The sequence below is a fragment of the Ambystoma mexicanum genome, chromosome 3q (genome assembly GCF_040938575.1).
Source record: "Ambystoma mexicanum isolate Mex_15411 chromosome 3q, UKY_AmexF1_1, whole genome shotgun sequence".
NCBI lineage: Eukaryota > Metazoa > Chordata > Amphibia > Caudata > Ambystomatidae > Ambystoma > Ambystoma mexicanum.
Genome location: NC_090926.1, coordinates 118,383,922 through 118,404,828, shown reverse-complemented (window position 1 = coordinate 118,404,828; position 20,907 = coordinate 118,383,922). Strand labels below are relative to the sequence as shown.

The 20,907-nt window shown below is 45.9% G+C and overlaps 1 protein-coding gene and 1 long non-coding RNA gene across 4 annotated transcripts in view; one reads left to right on the top strand and one right to left on the bottom strand.

The window, feature by feature from the left end:
- Positions 1-20,907, bottom strand: part of LOC138582200 (uncharacterized) — a 402,442-nt gene that overhangs the window by 88,948 nt on the left and 292,587 nt on the right. The gene's annotated exons all lie outside the window — the stretch shown is intronic.
- LOC138582199 (uncharacterized) overlaps positions 1-20,907 on the top strand; it is a 317,260-nt gene that overhangs the window by 271,604 nt on the left and 24,749 nt on the right. For both annotated transcript variants that reach the window (XR_011304973.1, XM_069653274.1), the window contains exon 3: positions 19,362-19,444. The gene's annotated coding sequence lies outside the window, so the exon portion shown is untranslated. The remainder of the gene's footprint in view (positions 1-19,361; positions 19,445-20,907) is intronic.

The window sequence follows — 20,907 nt, the reverse complement described above, 5'->3', positions numbered from 1 at the left end:
CTTCTCTACAAATGGAGGTTCTTCAGATGTGCCATTATTCTTTAGCAGCCAGACATCGAGGTATTCAGACCACTCTCGATCTAGTCAGACGGCATTTTTGGTGGCCTACTCTTCAGTCGGATGTCATCAACTATGTCAAAGCATGCTGCGTATGCCTTCAATCTAAAACAGAACAAGCTCCTCCTTTTGGACTACTTACCCGAATGCCCATCCCTGAAAGACCTTGGCAAATTATTTCTACCGATTTTATAGTGGACCTTCCACCTTCCTCTCAATATACTACTATCATGGTCACCATAGACTACTTCACAAAGTTCGCCCATTTTACTCCAATGCTTAAAATCCCAGGAACTGCCCAGATGTCCAAAGTCTTCATTTCCGAAATATTTTCTCGACACGGTCTTCCTGATACAATTGTCTCTGACAGGGGTCCCCAGTACACTTCTCAATTTTGGAAGAGAGTATGCCAGGTTCTGGGTATCAAGAGGGCCCTTAGCTCCGGGTATCATCCTCAGAACAACGGACAGACGGAGCGATTAAATCAGACTTTGGAAGGCTATTTACGCTGTTTTGTTTTGGCTGCTCAAGACAATTGGGTAGATCTCTTACCTTTAGCAGAATATGTCTACAACAATGCCAAACATTCGGCTCTGAAGACTAGTCCTTTCCATTGCTCTTATGGATTTCATCCCTCGTTCGTTCCTACTATCTCCTCGTCTTCCTCGAGATTCCCTGGTGTTGACAGCCTTCTTGCGGACATCCAAAGGGGCCATCGGATGGCTCGCTTGTCCCTTCAAGCAGCACAGGACCGGGCCAAAAAGTATGCCGACAGACATCGCCGAGATTTACCATCTTGTGGCAAAGGGGATAAGGTCTGGCTGGCATCCCGATTTCTCCCCAAAAATCTGGTCCCTTCTAAGTTATCCCCTAGATTCTTTGGACCCTTTTCAGTGATTGATCGAGTGGGTGCCTCTGCTGTCCGTTTGTCTCTACCTCCCTCCGGGTTTCGCATCCATCCGGTTTTTCACTTGTCCCAAATTAAATTGGCAGTACAAGATCGTTTTCAGTGATCTACCAAGCTTTTTCCTCCTCCTGTCTTGACCAACTCTGGAGCTGAATTCGAAGTAACCAGCATTTGTGACTCTCGGTATCATCGAGGTAAACTGCAGTTTCTAATAGATTGGAAGGGACACTCCCCTGCAGACAGGAGTTGGGAACCTGCTTTGGGGGTCCACTCCTCTCGCTTGGTGCAGCGGTTTTTTCGACTTCACCTGGGCAAACCGGGTTCGCCTCCTCTAAGGAGGGGGCATACTGTTACACCTTTCCAGCGATGGCAAACAGGCACAGGAGAAGCGATGGTCTAGCTGTTGCACGTCTTCATTTTACGCGATCAGAAGATCACATGACTACATTTAAGGATCGAAACTGCTCTCTCCAGTGCGTCGCTTCTGTTTTTCAAGACGCTTTGTAAGTTCGCTACTCTATTTGCCTAAAACTTTGTACGATTCTCCTATAGATCTACCTTAATCCTTCTTTGCTGTCCTCCTTCCTGCATAGCAACCCTTCGGACATCCCCTATCGAGCTGTGGTTTCCTTACCGGGCTCAGCGGTCTGCAGTCCTCTGTCTACGCAGCTGCCACTTCTCCGATTCAAATCCTTCTTTGGGCCAACCTTCCATTTAGACAGAGTGAGTCCTGTTTCTCCGCACTAACCACCCCCAATCCTCTCTGGCTTTCTCTCTCTCATCCTTGTGATATCCTTTAACTTTATTAGGAATCTCCCTCGCATCCGCTGGGTGAACCTCCTTGCCTGCTAGCAAGACCGGTATTCTCTAAACACAGATTCCCGTGTTCATTCGAAGTACTGTACGTGTCATTTTCCTTCAACTGAGTTCCTTCCTGAGACAGTCTATCTCTTCCATTTTCTTACCTGTACATTCCTTATTCTATAGACATCGTGATTCCTGCACCACCAGCCATGCTCCAGAGACGAGCCAATCCTCCAGAAGCACTCTCAAGAATATCCAGGGTTTTCTTCCCCCCACGAAGGTTTCCCTGGGGTTCCTGTCTCTCCCTCTCCGGTTTCCTGTAGCCGTAGGAGTAGGGGGAGCAGGGGTTTCAGGGAGATCATTGCAGTCGTCCATTTCTGCTCCAGAGGACAGCCATCAATCCAGGTTAGTGACAGAAACTCGAATTCTACCTTTAACAATCATCAACAGTATAACATCGCATGAGTTTCTTCATACATTAATCAACATTGATTCACAAATTGATGTGAAGTAAAGTCTGTTGTTAGATCAGAATAGAGACATACACTTCATATGGGATATTGTAACATTCATCGATGGCCTACAGAGTGGCAATACACCAATGACTCAAACATATATTGTTGATTGCATCTGATTACATATCCAATATTGATGTCACAATGTGATCGAAATCTGTGGGCAGTATCCACGCTGTTAAAAAAGAGTGCCAACACGTTTCGGAAATAATCCTTCTTCAGGGCGATTACTGCAGTGCTTAACTTTTCATTCAAACTCTTGCTGTGTAACTATAGATAAATACATAAGTATACGAGTGGGTTAGACTATACTGTCACTACTCTCATCATCAAGAACATACCGCTAACTGGAAAACATAAATTACAAGAACTGACCTTCTGTCGATCTCGGAGTCGGGGCCACTGCGGTCGGACCCGGGGCTTAGATGGATATAAGAGAATTACACATGAGGCTGTAGGTAGGACCTCACATAGTCACCACGGCCCACACCAGGTAGTACGGGTTTAGCCAACTGCAAAGGAATAGTGGGGGGAGGAATCTTAGTGCCATCAATGCCATGAGCATACCAGTATAAGTAGTGTGCCGCTAGCCTTAGTTCCTAGTGTAGAGGTGCTCAATATGGAACAAACCATTCCCATCCGCACTACCTCCAATCCCCATAACTACGTGCTCATCTGCCAGTACGCATCCCATTCATTTGGCAGTTCTCCCAAAAGCAAGTTCAAAGGCGCTAATTGTCTGCTCAGCACTAAGCCGAATACCCTAGGTGTCCAGGTTGTAAAAACCAGATACTACGTGGGTGGAAAGCCATAAATTAACAAAGGGTCTCATACATACGGTCTACTAAAGTCTAAACGCGAGAGAAAGCAGACTCACGATTGAAGGGCACCAGCGCAGCGCGTCTGGAGCGAGTCCATGCTGCAATGAGCCCAGCGTATGTGTGTTGTCAAGGAAACCGGCGCGCGTGCGTGTTGCATTGCAAGTGCGCCATGTTGGTAGGGGCTAATGTGAGTGTAGTCATGGCGACGTAAACACTCAGGCCAGTTCGACTCGAACCTGCCGACTCCTATAGAGGATGTGTGTGTGGACGAGAACAGCTACTGAACTGCACCCTCATATGATGGTCGTAGAGTGTTTATATTATTAGCAGACTTGAGCCGCTGGCAGTCACGCCAGAGTATTCCGAGGTCGGCGGGAGAAGGGACCAAACGCCAACAGTAAGTAGACGCTTGTGTCCCTCCTCACCACCCGAAAAGTAGCTGATGCTGCTAAGAGCCAGTGGATGCGTAAACCCCACTGCTCAAAGGTAGTGGATGTCGGTCCATCCACAGCCTCAGATTCTCTAATGTTTAAGTGTCCCTCTCGGTCCTTTGCAATAGCAACCAAAAAAGTTGTGCCACAAGCAGGCTCTCACCAGAACCCTGAGGGCCTTAAAACCACTGCAAAAGGACTCATGGAGCCAGTCCTGGCGCCTTTGGCACCAGGCTCATATGTACGAAGGAAGGGCTGTTCAAACTAGGTCCCATTTATGTACATGGGCCTTTAAATCCAACATGGAAGCCCCCACACAGTCTAGTTCTAAGAACCAAGCCATGCGGTCTAGTGTTTTGGGTGCGGCAGGCCTGGAACTACTTTCCCTGGTACTACTTTACCTGGGCTATATAAACCACACCCTGACTGCAAAACACGCTTCATGTTATTCTGCAGCCAGCAGCGTGACACTCACTGTGTCCAGCTCCTGGTCTTCAGCATCTTCCTGTAATCCTACAAGAACAAGATTATTCTGTTTTACCTGAGAAAACACCATCCAGCACTCAGCATCTCAACTGGGCTGCAATCTGTGGAAACCGAGAGAAGAAACATCACTGACCTGTGAGTGCTATCTTAAGGACTTCCAGCGAACCGCTACCACAGCTGCTGTTCGAACATTGAGACCTGCAATAACGAGGAAGGGAAAAACAATATTAGAACGTGTGCTTCCAAAACTTCGAATTCCAACAGTCTTACCTGAATTCCATCGCACTACGTCACGCTTCCATCCGGAGCACCACAGCAACATCTGCAAAGGAAAAGAGACATCTTCAGGTTTGCTTTCAATATTTAAACAATTGCACAGCGCTGTACTTACTTTAACTGATTCCGTGGGCCTGTTTTTCATTGCGCTCTCATCCACATGCAGCACCACAGCAGCCTGTGAGAAGAAGAAGAAGAAAACACAGGTTAGCTTTAAAAGACAATAAAGGTGCTGCACTTCATGCTTTCTCTTACTTAGAAACGTGCCTCTCCATCTGGCACGCCAGCATCAAGACCTTCGCACCTGAAAAGAAGGAGATAAAGACATTAACGAATTCCCACCATAAACAGAACAAAGACTTACAACTGACAAACCGAAATGCCTACCAGCGGATTCGAAGTCACAGCAGGCCTGGTCCCAAGGAAGGCGTACTGCAGCAGTAAAGCAACTGGGGCAGCTCGCCAACAAACGTCAAGCGCCCCTGCACAAGAAACACAGAACGAATAGCTCACCCTACAAATAACTAAGGACAGAGGGAGGTGGGAGATTCACCCATTAGAGACAGTTATCACAAATCCTCCCTTCTGTAATGGCAGATTCATTATTCAGCACTGGGCAACTACGCATCAAGGGTTCCAGATCTCAGAGCCTTCCAGACCCCCCCGGGGATATCAGGTGAGCATAACACATAGGGGGTTTCATACGACATTGGAATGGTTGCCTACTGGCCACACATGGGCCAGGACCTCTACATTTACCTAAAGGGGTGTCTTGTGTGTACTCAATTCCAACCCAGTTCACTCACACATAGAGCTCCCCTACAAAAAAGGGGAATGACACTGCCTTGGTCATATTTGCAAGTCAAATTCATCGGGCCAGTGATTTGCTCCACTAGAGGATACAAGTACATGTTGAATGTGAAATGCTTGTTCACAAAGTGGGAGGAATGTCTTCCAGCCCCAAATTGTAAGGCGGAGACAGCTGCTGCACTAATGATCAACCACATCTTCTGTCGTTTTGGACTCCCGCAAAGGATTGAGTCACACTGAGGAAGCCATTTTACCAGTGAGGTGATGGTGAAGATGTGGGAGAGTCTAGGAGTACAAAGAAAACTCCACATTGCCTACCACCCGGCCTCAAGGGAGGGGGAGAGATACAACAAAACTATTTTTGGGTCCACATCAACCAGTTGAAAAGCTGTCATCCCAGACACGCTTTACGACTGATTGATGAGCCAAATGAAAGTTGAGCAGTGGAACCATTTGAAGAATGAAAAGGAAGGATGAAAAATCAGATGGAAAAATATATATGTATAACAGGGAGTAATTTACTTGATATTATTTTACAAATGAAGAAAATAAATAAAATGTGTTTTGTGAAGTGGAAATGTCATGTTATAACCGTATGTTGTTGTAAATTCTATGTAAACCTTCCTGGGGAAAAATGTGTGTAAAAAGTGCTGAAATTTGTTCCTTTCTTTTACTATAGAACTAATCTCCTTAACTTCCAGCCTGGAGGTGAGTGGGGAAGGGAAGGAAGAAAGGGGGTGCTGTGCCATGCCGTGCAACCCAAAGATGGAAGTGGAGGTTGGAGTGCCCTCTCTCAAAAGAAGGAAGAAAAGGGGATGCCATGCCATACCCCCATCCGAGAGATGGAAGGGGAGACAGGAGTGCCCACTCCCTGATGAAGGAAATCACGACTAATGAAACCCCACTCTGCACTGCTCTTCCCCAACAAAGAGTCGTAGAAGAACAGGGGGGACATGTGTGCTGCATTGAAAGGCCCAAAACAGATGTCTCTTTCAAATTAATGGCAGGATTTTAAACACTGAAACAAAAACAGCCTGGCCTTTGTTTTTCTTTTCAGGTACAATTAAAGAGCCATGTGGAAAGGGGTAAACCTGTAATTACCAATGGATAAGCAGCATTTTAATTTACAAAAGAAGGAGGAAACAGAAGTCCCTGTCACGTGGAAAACAGGATTTTTAAACATTGCAAACAAAAACGGCCTACACATGTGTGAGCAAATAAAAGTTTTAAAAAAAGAAAAAGTTTAAAAAAATCACTGCTCACAGAAAAATATTAGGAAAACAAAACATGATGTGTGGGTTGACCAAAAGCAATGTACTGTGACGGTGCTTGCCCCCAGACATCGGGAGCAGACCAGCCTTCCCCAGGTACTGGCACATATGGGGACCTTTAAGACCCCAAAGGATTGCCTAAGGGCTTCCTGGACTCAGTCCTGGCGCCAGGCTCATACTGCCCTCTCAAGCACGGCAGTTTGCAGGGGAAGAGGAATCATGTGCAGCCCAGTCTGAGGCATGCTGGAGGGACTTCTTTACCTGGGACTACTTTGATAGGGTGTGGTTGGAGGGACTACTTCACATTGGGACTACTTCTTGAGGCTATATAAACCATACCCTCAGAATAGAACACACTTCGCGTTATTCTGCACTCCTGCAGCGGAACGCTCACCGTGTCTGCTAGCTTCAGCCCGGTCTTCAGCCACGCCCATCCAGGTCTTCACGAACCGCTGCCTGTAAGGAAGGAAAGGAAGAAAGAGGAGAAAACAGAACAAGACTCTTACCTGACACTCCATCTCGATCGCTCTGGAGCCTCTGCATCTGCCGAACAGAAAAGGAAACACCAGGTTAGCGCACAGAGCAAAGGACTACATTAAAGACATTTCAACACTGCGCAGCACTAATCCTCACCAGAAGGCTGCTCACTCTTGCGATCCATCGAAGCACCATCACACGATCGCAGCTCCGGAGCTGCCGCACCTGCTGAACAGAAAAGAAAGCATCAGGTTAGCTGCGCAAAGGGAAAGGCCTCATTAAAGACATTTCAATCTTACACAGTGCTAATACTCACCTGAAGGCTGCATTCTCTTGTGGTCCCTTGAGACACCGTCACGCGATCGCCACTCCGGAGGAACCGCACCTGCAGAATAGAAAAGGAACAGCAGGTTAGTTGCTCAGAAGAACAATATCGCATGTTAAGACATTATCGCATCACGCTAATGTGGAAACTCACCTTGGAATTCTGCTCACCATTTTTCGGAGAGGAGTCACTCTTCAGTAGATGCACCAAAGGGGAACCTGCAAAGAAAAAGGCACAGGAGCAAACTTTTGGCAACTTGAACTCTAAAGCAATCTATACCAAGGAGTATTTGCATAAAGACTTACCCACTGAGTCATAGTTGTCTGGAACTCTTCAGTAATCTGCAGGATCAGTGAAGTAACTAGATCCTTGAACTGCTATGCACCCCTGCATACAGTCGCAGGATGGAGAGTCCGCCATTCATAACACTAAGGTGAGACATAGTAGAGGGGTGCATAAGGAGATCACGGGAGGTGGAAGTCGGTCCTCCTCCTTACGGCTAGTTAACATTTTAGGCAAATCTTCTTTCGTGGCGGAAGGGCAAAAAAGAGAGGGCATGTGGAGCTATTCATCACTCAGCTATGTGTGACGCTGGTGGAGACAGTTACCGTCCAGCTTCGTTCGGCGCCCCTGTGGAGACCACGTGAGCGTAACATGTACATTATGCTTCACCTACTAAAATTCCAGTGACATTTGAAGAGCCACTTTGTCTTCATGGAAAATGTCAGCCCAAGGCAGACTCTTTTGCTGGCTGTGGGCAAAAATTCACAAGGACATCTCCCACTTCCAGCCTGAATGTCACATCGCCCATCTAATGACCAACCGCAATAGAAATGTCCTGCTAAATGTGTGAATATTCAGTGTTCCCGTGACCTGCTGGCTCTGAAAGCATGAACTTCAAGAAAAGTCATCCTTGACTGGAGCATGACTAATGTGTTTGAAAATGAGGGCACCTACTTTAAGAGCAAGCTTCCAGCATACAGGAGATTGATAAACAAAAGAAACTGTGGGCACAGGCGGACCCAGTGAAAACAAATGGCTGAAAGCAGGAGCAGGACCATTTGTCCCACATGAAGATTCACAATTTATTTAAAAAGGACTATTATCATTTAGGCCTTTTTCTTAGCCATTATAAGGCAGATGGATTTCATCTATGTACCATTTTTTATGTAATTTCCAGGCAATATAAAATGTACCTACTTGTGACTCTGGGTACTGTAATGGCCAGTTAAACTAGGTTTCTGGCTGATCTGAACATATTACAAATGTGAGAGTTGGTAATTTACATATTCATAACTGTTTTTTTTAATGGAAATGGCAGAAAGGTGCCACATGGCCATGCTGCATGATATGCATTTGGTGGTTGGCTTATCTAATTCCCCATGATTAGCAAAGACAGAAAATATGTTTAGTATGGCAGTTGCTAGTACAATTATGAAGTGGTGATACATATCTAGTTTTTGCCAAATAGTTGAAAGGAGAAGAAAGCATGATGACAAATGGCAATTTCCATATGTTGCTGCTGACCCCTAAGTCAATTCTGACTTGAGGCTGGTTTGGGATGAGAGAAAAGGGTAACGGGTCCAATCCTAGTGGCAGTGATTACTGCAGGGTACTTCTCCAAGATTGTGAAATTTGTGGTGTCATTGCTGCTATACAAGGGGGACTGCACTAGGACAAACAGAAAAAGGAGAAAGAAAGGAACAGACAGACAAGAGACAGACCATAAGGAAGGCTTCTGAAACCTACCATCTGACAGCTGTAAGGAGACACCAGAGGAGATTGCTGAGAGTGCATCTAGGTGGAGCGATTTCCAAGGAAGGCCTCAAAGCAGACTGGGTCATATGGTGGAGAGCGGGAGTCCATCTTTGAGAGTGGAGTGACCAGAACCCAGCTCTATCTTTCCAGAGTGTCCTGAGATGCAGCTGGGTTTCCTGAACCTTAAACAGAGGCTTGCTATGTAAGTAGAACTGAGCCATTAGAAACCAAAAGGTGGGGGAGTCTACTTGCCTTGAATCCTTTCCCTTTATAGTGGGTGGGGGGGGGGGGAAACTGTGTAGATCCTTAGCCTATGTAACCAACAATATTAATTTAATTAATTTCCCAATTGGCAGAACACTACGAGGTGAATTTAGTTAAAATTCAAAATTAACAAAGCACACTTCTCAATGTGCGCTGAAAAATACCGTCTATAATTTAATTGGGTAATCCTTGTTGTCCAGCTGATCTCGACTTCTTTAAGGAAGAGGGGTTTCTTTGTTCTTAAATCAGTCCACCCTTTTTATACAGCTTCCCCAACCGAGGCCTTTCAGTAACAGGGGTCTGAAATCCAAAATTCCCCAAATCATTCCAATTTTTCTATCTGACTTCCCAACACAGACCAAAGCAAGGGGGGTGGGGGTCTGACAAACAAACGGTCCCTTTGTGCTATTTCATGCGTCTTAAGAAAATGTATTTTATGAATGCATACATACAAAAAAGCAATAGCAAAAGCTAGCATTAGTATCAAATGGAATGATGCACCTCAATTGTACATACAAAACAAGTCGGGCGGTCCGTAAATAACAGTGGCGGTAAACCCACCGCCACTGTTAATTCCGGACCATCCGATCTCGAGTCCTGCAGGCGGGAGGTGCCGTTCCCGCCAGGTCTGACCTGGCGGGTTTACCACCGCCCACCTGCAGGCGGACGTGGAAACACCGGCACTATCACGAGATGGTGCCAGTGTTTCCATGGTCCCCATTCCCATTGAATCCTGTTGGACTCAATGGGAATGGGGATTTACACCATTCCGCCTCCGGAATTCCCGGGTCACCAGGGTTGTAATGCCCCGGTAATTCCGGGAATCACGGAGGCGGAATGGTAATACGAGTCCGGCGGTAACCAGGCGGTTTTACCGCCTCGGTTACCTCCGGACTCGTAATGAGGCCCACTGACACAGTTATCATTACTGCCATACTTAAATATTCACATTGGGGAATATTCCATGCGTTAGATGTTTATTAAACCGCTATTGTCTTGTGTTCTTTCCTTCTCATTCTCAGTCTACTGGAACTTGCCTGTTCATGTAAGTTTAACAAGTGATAGCATGCAGAATGACAGATAACATGCAAATCAAACCCATTTCTCTTTAAGTTAATATGTTCTCTGATGTCACATGTTCTATATGTGACTAATATTGTAATTTTACCATGACTCTGCAGATAACACTGTGCACTGGGATGATTAAGTGATATTTTTGTTCTATAGTTTGTCAAGTCTCCGCCCATCCATAAATTAGCAACATTGTTATTTTTACAACCCACCTCTTTTTTTTTTAGCAATTAGCCAGTGACAACATTTAAAGAAATCCCCTTAATGCATGATCAAGTTCGGCATGGCGTGTACGCCTGTCAGCCATTAAGCACATTCCCTTACATAGCACACACTGTGAATTGCATTTCTTTGAGGAGTTTTTGTGAATGCCAAGGTGATATGCAACACCATATCAGCTCTGCCTTTTTCCAAGTATTTATGACTCCCCGGGGGATACCCGAAGGGTGTTATTGCCCACGGTGAAGCCAAGAGATATAAATTCGGGAAGATCTTTATCCCAACTAATAACTCGCCCTCGGAAATGTCTTTTAGGCTATTATCACATGGAGAAGTGCAACTAAAAGGGAAACCATTTTTATTGGGAGTCGGGCACACACAAGTAACTTGCAATGTCAATTTAATGAAAAAAATAACAATAAACTTGTTCTGGTTCACTGCTGTTTGCAAATTTGGGGAACTGGACTGAACATGCTTCTCTCTCTCCTTATACAGCTGAAGACGTTACAACAAGGTCTATACTGGAGATTATGGACTGCATTCCGAGCATTCAGTTTGGCTGTTAGGGGATATATAATGGATTGAAGTGCTAATTAAGCCTTGCAGTCTGTGGGAGGGGTTATTACTACAGGATTATAACCCACCCTCAAGTAATGGTCTGAGGTGAAACCGAGGGATATAAGTTGGGGAAGGGTTATTATCTCATGGGGTTTTTGAAAAGGAAGTTTTGCAATTTTAAATGAGTATTTTAATTGTACATTAAAAAAATAGCACAGAAAGTAACTTGTAATGTTAACGTAATGAACATGGAACTATTAACAATAAACTATACACATTTTGTGTTTCATTGCTGTTTTGTGATTTGGGGAATTGAACTACACATGGTCCGCTCTGTCTTTACACAGCTGAAGAGAATTGTTTCTGTGCTGCTTGTCCTGCTTCTGCTGAGGTCAGAATGTCTGGAATGAGGTCTGGTCCAGACATTATAGACTGCATTCCAAGCATTCTGATTTGTTGTGAGGTGGTCTATTATGGAATTCATGTGCTAATATAACCTTAATAATCTGCTAAGGGTGTAGGCTTTTCTAGGAATGGCCGACTAGCCAGAGTCATAGCGGGCTTGTGAATATTCGAGGGCTCATTCCCTGTGTTTGTAGCATCTACGTCCAGCTTGCGCATCCTATTAGCTTCCCCGCACTAATTTCTTTTTGTCCAACAGACTAAGGTTGGGATAATCCTGATGGGGGCACAGTACGACCCTCAATGGATACTCCTTGGTGCTCTGATACTACTTCAGTGGTGGTGATTTAAAAGCATATTAACATAAATAACATGTGCACTGCGGCACTGCTTCTGGGGTGCTAATTTCCTTTATTTTTTAAGGGAATCGGAACCGCACACCCCTGACTTCCTTTAAAAAGAAAAACCAAGATTGCGGCCATGCAATCTCAGTTTGTCAGAGGGTGAGCCGGAGGTTTGCCACTTCTGTCCCACAGCTCTGCTCTTGCGTTTCAGGGCTGCAAGTTTGGAGTTGTACCATCTGTTACGCTTAATGGCATGTTTCAGGTGGATCATCATGATTGGGCCAAGAGTGTCAAGGGTATTGGTATTGGCAAGATTGAGGTTGCTTAGAGTGGAGTCAGAGGTATAGTCTCCAGTGGGGGTAGAGAGGGGGATGAAGGTAGATGCAAAGGCAGCAACTGACACTTGTTTCATCGGACAGATGTTTGTGAACAAGGTTGGCATTGCTGGAGGAGGTGTAGTCAGAGGGCTGAGAGAACCCAAGTGAGAGGAGAGGAGAGAGTGGTCTAGCCAGGAAAGTGGGGTGATTAGTAGGGAGGGGAGCAAAATATCTGTGGGAAAATGGGCATCTGAATGAGCGTATCTAGGATGCGCTCATTCAGATGCCCTTTGAGAATGGGGCATCTTTATGCAGAGTATTTAGTGCAAGCAAGTTGTAGATAGTGTGGTCCCTGACCCCAATCAGCCTTGTGGGTGATGCAGAGGAATTCGAATTTGATACATGAAGCAACCCGAGAGCCAGTACAAAGTTTCTAGTGCTGGAGAGATGCGGTCCCTGGGCTTGAAGCCAAGGATACATTTTGCAGCCCTATTCTGGATTAGCTGGAGGGGTCGTAGAGAGGAAGAGGGTGAATTAAGGAAAAGGCTATTGCAGTAGTATAGCCTAGAGAGAACTAGAGCTCTATAGACATTGAGCAACTGGGGGAAAGTGAGGAAAGGAAGAATTCCTTTGAGGAGGTGGAGTTGAAAGTGGGACTTCTTGGCAAGGTCCTGTATGTGAGGGATGAAGGAAAGAGAGGAGTCAAAGATGACTCTAAGGTTTCTGGCTTCAGATGAAGGAGACGGGGGAGAGCCCATAGAAGATGGCCAGTGTGAGGGACAGAAAGAGGGAGTAGGAGTCTCAATAGGAAGGATCTCAGTCTTGCTGGCGATGAGGCAGAGATCAATGGAAGTACACCAGGGCTGGATGGCCGATAGGCAGTCAGGAATGATGGAGGAAGTAAGAAATAGATAAAAGGAAAGTTTGAAGAAGAATTGTGGGTCATCTGGGGTCATCTGCATAACACTGGAAGTTTGGTGAGAATGTGGAAATGAGGTGTGCAAGCGGAGCAAGGTAGTTGTTATAGAGCCATGGAGAAAGGTTGGAGCCCCGGGGGATGCCGCAGGTGGAGATAGAGGTGAGGGAGGAGAAAGAGCCCAGAACGACATGGGACAGATGGTCACTGAGGAAGGAGGTCAGCCAGTCCAGTGCCCGCTCCGAGATACCTAGGGTATAATGGAGTCGTTTTATGAGGATGGAGTGGTTGACCGTATCAAATGGGGAGGAGAGATCAAGTAGAATGAGAACAGCTGGAGAGTTGGTATCAAGGGATGCAAGCAGTTTCTCATGTTCAGAAGAGCGGTTTCCATGCCTCTGGATGCTCGGAATCCAGATTGATGGTCGTGGAGGCAACCAACAAGTTCAGTGAGCTGGGTCATTTGGGGGAAGACCAGCTTCTCCTAAAGTTTCCCAAGGAAGAGGGTGATAGATATAGGGTGGTAGTTGGCTGGACAAGATGGGTCTGCAGAGGGTTTTTTCAGGAGGGAGCACACAAGGGAGTGCTTGAGAGAGGAGGGGAAAGATCCAGTAGCAAAAGAGTGGTTGCATAAATCAGTAAGTGCAGGGGCAAGAGGGCCAATATTGTCCTTAATGGTTCTGGAGCAGCAGGGGGAAACATGTTTGCAGGTGACCTTCATAGAGCGGACAACTCTGGTGACCTCATCAGGTGTGATAGGGGAGTAGGAGGAGAGAAAGTCAGAGGAAGGATGGGAGGCAATGGTAGGCACAGGGGTGGGTGACGGGGTGGGGGAGAGGGACACAAGGGTGCTAAGGATGTCCTATGTTTTTGCAATGAAATGTGTGGCCATTGCGTTGCAGAGGGCCATGGAGGGAAGAGGTGAGGAGGAGAGTGAGGAGGGGCTGGCAAGTTCCCTGCAGAATTTAAAGAGTTCATCTGTGTTGTTGGATGCACTAGAGATGTAGTCTTGGATATGGGCCCTTTTCTTGGTGTGCTTGGAAAGTCTGCATTGCCTTTGGAGCAGACGACAGGCCAGTTTGTCAGAGGGTAAGCCTGAGGTCTGCCACTTCTGTTCTACAGCTCTGCACTTGTGTTTCAGGGCTGCAAGTTTGGAGGTGTACCATCTGTTACGCTTAGAGGCATGTTTCAGGTGGATCATCATGATTGGGGCAAGAGTGTCAAGGGTATTGGTAATGGCAAGATTGAGGTTTCTGAGAGTGGAGTCAGAGGTATAGTCTTAGTGGGGGTAGAGAGGGGAATGAAGGTAAATGTGAAGGCAGCAACTGACACTTGTTTCATCGGACAGATGTTTGTGAACAAGGTTGGCATTGCTGAGGAGGCGTGGTCAGGGGGCCGAGAGGACCCATGTGAGAGGAGAGGAGAAAGTGGTCTAGCCAGGAAAGTGGGGTGATTAGTAGAGAGGGGAGCAAAAGATCTGTGTGGATGAAGGCATCAAGAGTGTGTCCAGCCGAGTAGGTAGGACCAGAAGGAAGGGAGAATAGAGGGTGAGAGTGAGGTGCAGATATCAAGTAAGAGAGTGGAGGCCCTGATTGAGGAGTCAAGGTGGATGTTAAAATCACCCATGAGAAGGTGGTAAGTGGTGGCAGTGAGGAGAGAGGAGGAGAAATCAGCCCATTCAGAGAAGAACAGGGTGGTAGAGCCAGGTGGCCTGTAGATGGTGGCAATGGTCAATGAAGAGGCGGGAGAGATGACCAACTTTCAGACCAGGCTCTCGAAGGAAGATTAGGCTGGGTGTGTATGAGGGAGGAAGGGACTCACCCTGGGAAGATAAGAGCAACCCCACCGCCTACATAGTTAGGGCGAGGCTTGGAGATGATTTTATAGCCATCAGGGAGAAGGGAGTCAAAAGCAATGACTGACTGGCCTTGAACCACATCTCAGTACGAGCAAGGATATCGAGGTCAAGGTCTTCAAGAAGGAGGCAGATCTCGGCAAACTGTTTGATGGCAGAACGATCATTAAGCGTGGCTAGATGTAAGAAATCTCCAACTTTTAAGTTTTTCCAAGTAGGTGTACTGGGGCGTGTTACACCAGTTGGAGGGGGGATCAGAGAGAGTGGAAGAAGGAGTAGCAGGAGTAGGGAGGAAGTTAATGAGGGATGGCAGGCACCGGTTAAAGAGGCAGAGGTTGGGTTGAGGACCCTGAACCAAGATAGTGCCAGTGTGGTAGACATTAATGATACACCTGGATGATGCGAAGCCCGCCCAGAGGTCTTCCCATTTGGTGCAACCATTAATGGGAGAGGATGTAAGGAGGGAGGGAGAGAGAGTAGAGATGAGATTGAGAGTGCATAGATCTGGAGAATGGACAGAGAAAAGGATATAAGTAAAAATCTGTCTGGAAGTTGCGCTGACATCGGTGTCAGCGATAATTAGGCCAGGGTTAGTGGTCAAGATATCTCTTTTATGCTTTTTTCTTCCAGACTTTTCAAGAGAGGGAGAATAGGTGATAGTATTGCAGTTAGAAAAGATCGGGGAGACAGCGAGTGCCATAGTGGTGGAGTTAAGAGGATTGCTGCATAGCACAGAACAAACACAACTTACCAGGCGGCCTAGTAGCCGAGGGAAACAAGAAACATATGCACTAGGATAGCAATCAAAGTGCACAAAATATATGTAGGGTACCTAAATTCGCTTTGTGATACAAGGTACTTTAGACATAGAAAAACGAAAATTTCAGCACAGATGTGAGGACTGATAAAATCGAGTCTTGGTGCAAGGTACTTTAAACATGGAAAAATAAAGATTTCAGCAAAGATGTAAGGACAGCTAAAATCAGGTCTTGATGCAGGTACTTTAAACACAGAAAACATAATATGGTAGCACAGATGTAAGGGCAACCAAATTCGAATCTAGATGCAAGGCACTTTAAACATAGAGAAACGAAAATGTCAGCGCAGATGTGAGAGCTGCTAAAGTAACATCTTGATGCAAGGCACTTTAAATACAGAAAACTAAATTGGCAGAGCAGATGTAAGGTCAGCCAAATTCCAATCTAGATGCAAGTTACTTTAAACATGGACAAACGAACATTTCAGCATAACTTTTCAGAAGGACAAATTGAGATGTCAGTAGAAATGAGTTAGAATAAGTAAGTCACGAAGGTAGGGTGTTGTGGGCACAACATGGTTCAACGGCTATTAGAGATTACTGGAGACATAGTGCCCAATGCACAGTCATTACCCACTCCTGATCCGCAGGGTACAATTGGTTGCTGCCCAAGTTTGTATTGTAACAGGTTGTCCACCTGTCGGCCACTCCATGCTTTGTGGGGGGTGGAAGAAGAGGGACCCTTGCTCGGTGGGCTGGCTTTCACACCTACCAGTTAACCAATGGCCTTAAGGTGTTGCGGGCATCCAATCAGCAGCCCTGATAGAGAGAGGAAATAGGAGGCACTCAGGCGCTTGGTACGTTGTAGATGGGGGCGGCCATGTTTAGATGAGAACACAGCCTCAGTAGAAATGGGCCCACAATGGACAATGAGGCCAGGAAAACACGTGCAGCAGTAAATGCACACACATGAAAAAGAGGGATTGATGTAAAACCTCTTAAAGCAAAAATGGTGCAGAAATGCAGACTAAATGCTCATGGAGCTTTACAAGTTTCCAAGTTTAGGAGTCATGCCTCATACTCCTCTCTAGGAAATCAGTTGACAGTTGATTATTTGCTAGTGCTTGCACTCTATCTTAGACTTTGCTTATTCTGTCTTTTATCTCTGCTGCAGTTAACTGCAGACCGGAGCGTAAAGCATTCATTTTTCATTAGTATGTCCAAGATATCCATCTTTGTAGTCACATCCACTGGACTTGATCTTTCCTCTTGGAGTCCCTCAATGCAGCTTTTTTCCATCATCTTCCTACCTCTTACAAAGCTGTGGAGAGATATGGCCGATGTTGATATCCACCTTGTTATTTTGTATCTTTTATAAAGAACCGAATGCCCCAATGCCCCTCCACATTGTTAACTAAGTCCCTCCCCAGATGGGGAATAGCCTTCCCTTTCCATATGATTAGAGAGAACCATCTACACCCACTATGACAGTCAGCGTCACTTATCTCTGATCTTCGACAAGGATCAGATCTCCCATTTCTTCCTCATGGCCTAAGCTTTTACCTTTCCTGTATCCACCATTATCTCACAACCTTTCCATCTGTTTCCACCTTGCCATGTTCACGGTCTCATATCTCCTTACTTGCTGTACGTGCTCCACCTTTTGAGTGCGGTTTACCCACCTCCACTCCTCTCCAGTCACTAACATCCAGCACCCTAGGGAGAGCTCTGAGACTGCCTGGAACTCCCCATTAGGAAGAGAGGCATTGAAGATATATTTTTGGTGTTGAGCCTTCCTTTGCACCTTGTCTCTCTTGCTGAAGTCCTCCTCTCTTCAGTATCCTCACTCAAACCTTGCCTTGGCATTTCAGAGTTTAGTTTAGTTTAGTTTATTTTCTCATATAGCGCGCATAACCTTAGGGTCACAGAATATATTTCAAGTCATAAATGCAAAGCAAACACAGCACAAATTTACAGTGATACAAGGTTGAAGCACATTCACAAATTCACAGTATATATACAGTCTTTACAGTTGTTTCATTAACTCTGCTGAGTTGTGGTTTGATGGAGAAAAGCCATGATTTGGTCTTTGCTCTGAAGGACCAGAAAGAGGGTTCTGCTCTTATGTCTTGGGTCAGGGAGTTCCAGCATTTAGCCGCTAACACCGGGAAGCTAGATCCTCCCGCTGTTTTTAAGTTGTGTTTAGGGGTGGTGAGTTGGTGAAGGTGTTTGGATCTGGTGGGTCTTTTTGACTGATATCTGCGGAATGTATCTGTCAGGTATTTCGGGGCTGTGTTGGAGAGTCATTTGTGTGTGATGACTAGCGATCGTAGAGTGATTCTGTCACGCACAGGCAGCCAGAGTACTTCCTTTCTAAGGGCTAAGATATGGCTGTAGCGAGGGATGTTTAAGGCTGATCTTAGAGCATTGTCTGGAGAACTTGGAGTTTATTTAAATTTCGAGGAGAATAGCCAAGCAATAAGGTGTTACAGTAATCCAGCTTCGATAGGATCAGAGCTCTGGCCAATTTAATACAACTGTTAGTGGATAAAAATGGGTTACAGGCATTAATGAGTTTGTTGGTGTAGGCCGTGGATGAGGCTGTGGTGTTGACTTGTTTTTTTAGTGATAGAGTGGAGTCTAAGTAGACCCCAAGCGTTTTGACTTCGCTGGAGACTTTTATAGTGTTCCCATCAATGATGAATGCTGAGTAGCGGTTATCTAGTTTGTTTAGGCGGGCTTGGGAACCAATGATCAAGAGTTCTGTCTGGTCATCGTTTAGACATAGACTATGAGTCGCCATCCAGCTTTGGATCTCAAGATAGATGTCGTTGATCAACTTGGTATCTTTAGTGTAGTATCCAGTGAGAGTGATGAGGATATGGGTGTCATCCACATAGTTAGTGTATGTGACATCCAGATTGTCAAGACGGTCAAAGAGAAGCTTTGTAAATATGTTATAAAGCGTGGGGGAGACGCAGGAGCCCTGCGGCACTCAACAGTGGAAAGGGATTGGTGGCCCAGATGCTGATAGCACAAAGACCCTGGTAGTTCTATTAGCAAGGAAGGATTGGATCCAGCTGGCCGCATTAGGAGAGAAGGCTGCTGCTGTGGTAAGGTGTTTAGTCAGGATTTTATGGTCAACCAGATCGAAGGCTGCTCAGAGGTCTAATAGAAGGAGAATGGCCAATCTACCTTTGTCTTTCACCTCGTCCATCTGTATTTTTAAGTCTAGAAGAGCAGTCTCAGCACCGTGTCTGGGTATGAAGCTGGACTGTCGGAGACCTAATATTGATAATGTGTGTACCATTAAACTGACTTCCCTTTGCCAATGTATTGAGTCTTGGTTATTGAATCTTGCTGGAGTATGTGAATCCTGCACTCTGTCCTCACATGGTGCAGCTATCTTGTATAACTGGTTTTTGAGGGTGAGTACTGACCAATGGGCCCGTCAGTAATTTCCTCTCCTCGTCAACACTTGGTAGCGTGAGGATGGTTTCGGCCATCGATTATAGATCATCGATTGATATAGTTATAAGACACCTTTAGACCGACGGCACGAAGTAACTCTGGGCCTTCGATTACATCACGAGTCCTTGTGCCATTCCGGCTGAGGATGAGAAGCTCCCCATGGACAATGATAGTGTAAATATTCAAAAAAATCTGCAGTGGGTCTGAAGGAACCCACCTTTCCAAGCATAACCCTTCTCATTCCCACAGGCATTGGATCGGACGAAAACCTTCAAAGCAGGAAGAGGAAGGGGCGGTGATCCTGAAGTTCTAGAGCGGAAAAGAGGCGATCGGTGAGTGAAACAACGAAACTCATTATCCTGGCAAAGGTTTTATAGGCCTTAGAGTAAGGAGGGGAAGGTAACGGAGGGTGGCAGAGAAAAAATAAAACAGCTAGAAGTAGAGAAGACTGTATATATATAGGGGTAAAGACCCGAGCACCTGAAGTAATTGGGGAAAGAAATCTGGGGGCCACTTGAAATTAAAAACTGTAAGGAATACTGGGGTGGGGGGCACCCGAGAGAAAACTGTAAGGAATACCGGGGGGGCACCCGAGAGAAAACTGTAAAATTCGCCTTGTTCCTGCGCTTTAAAGAGTGGTCAGAAGGAACGTGAACCCAGAGCCAACAGAGGGGGGACATTAGGCTACAGAGGCGTTTAAAGACGCCATAATGGGGTTCGTTCAAATCCCATGACGGGGTAGTGATTAGAAGGCAGGTATATGTATGACCAGCTGGTGTCCGTCTAGTCTGTCAAGCGTCTGTCCTATATGTCCTGTGTATGCTGAATGTGGAATTGTTGTATTATCGATTGATGGCAATGCATTTTTGCTTTACGCGATTCTGTAAATGAGAGGAAATCGCCACTGAATTGATGAGTCTTAAGTAAACTGTTGGTATAAAAATTTTGCGCAAAAGTTGGATTGGAGCTTGCGTATGTGGTGCTCGCTCATAGTAGCGAAAAGTTGAAAAATTGTGTGAACATTGTTGGTGACAAAATTAAGAATGGAGGAAGTTACCCCACTTGCACATTTGTGCAAACAGTTGCCAAAACATGCAACAAAGCTGAAGAAATAAAGCCAGGAGTGGGTTAAGGGCACCGCAAATAAAATGTTTATGCCGTGGCCCCAGAATGGGTCATTGTCTAAGGCTGTTTTACAGCACATGACCACCTTCTTACATGCCACATATAGCAGGAAGAAGCTCGAGAAACACCTTGCTGTTCTCGAGCTTTGGAAAATGTTTGAACAAGTAAAGAAAGAAGAACTCCCTGAAGACTGGATATTAAATGTATGTACGGAGGGGGGTGAGACGCCTACCGCGCCACCTGCCCCGCCGGAACCAGTTGCTGAGGGAAGTAAGTCGGAGGGTCTGTACCCACTAAGAGAACTTAAGGCAGCCACTGGTTAAGAACCCTGCATATGAGTCACCTGCATTTAGCAGTGATGAGACGAAAGAGAAGGAACAGGAAATTGACTCCTGTGGGGCAAAGAGAGGTGAGGTGAGGAAAGAAAGGGCCAGGCACAAATGAGTGCACCTCTCGATAGAGAGAGAGAGAGAGAGAAAGAAGCGGAAAGGAACCAATGAGTTAACATTTGCAAAGGACGAATGGATGGGAGGGCAGATACTATTGAAATTAGATGAAAAAGGAAATGATGGTGCAAGGCCGAGTGAACGGTCTGACGAGGCGCAAAGAAAGGAAAGGGAGAAAGAAGTGGACATAAGAGACGAGAGGGCAAGAAATAAGGATAGGTTAA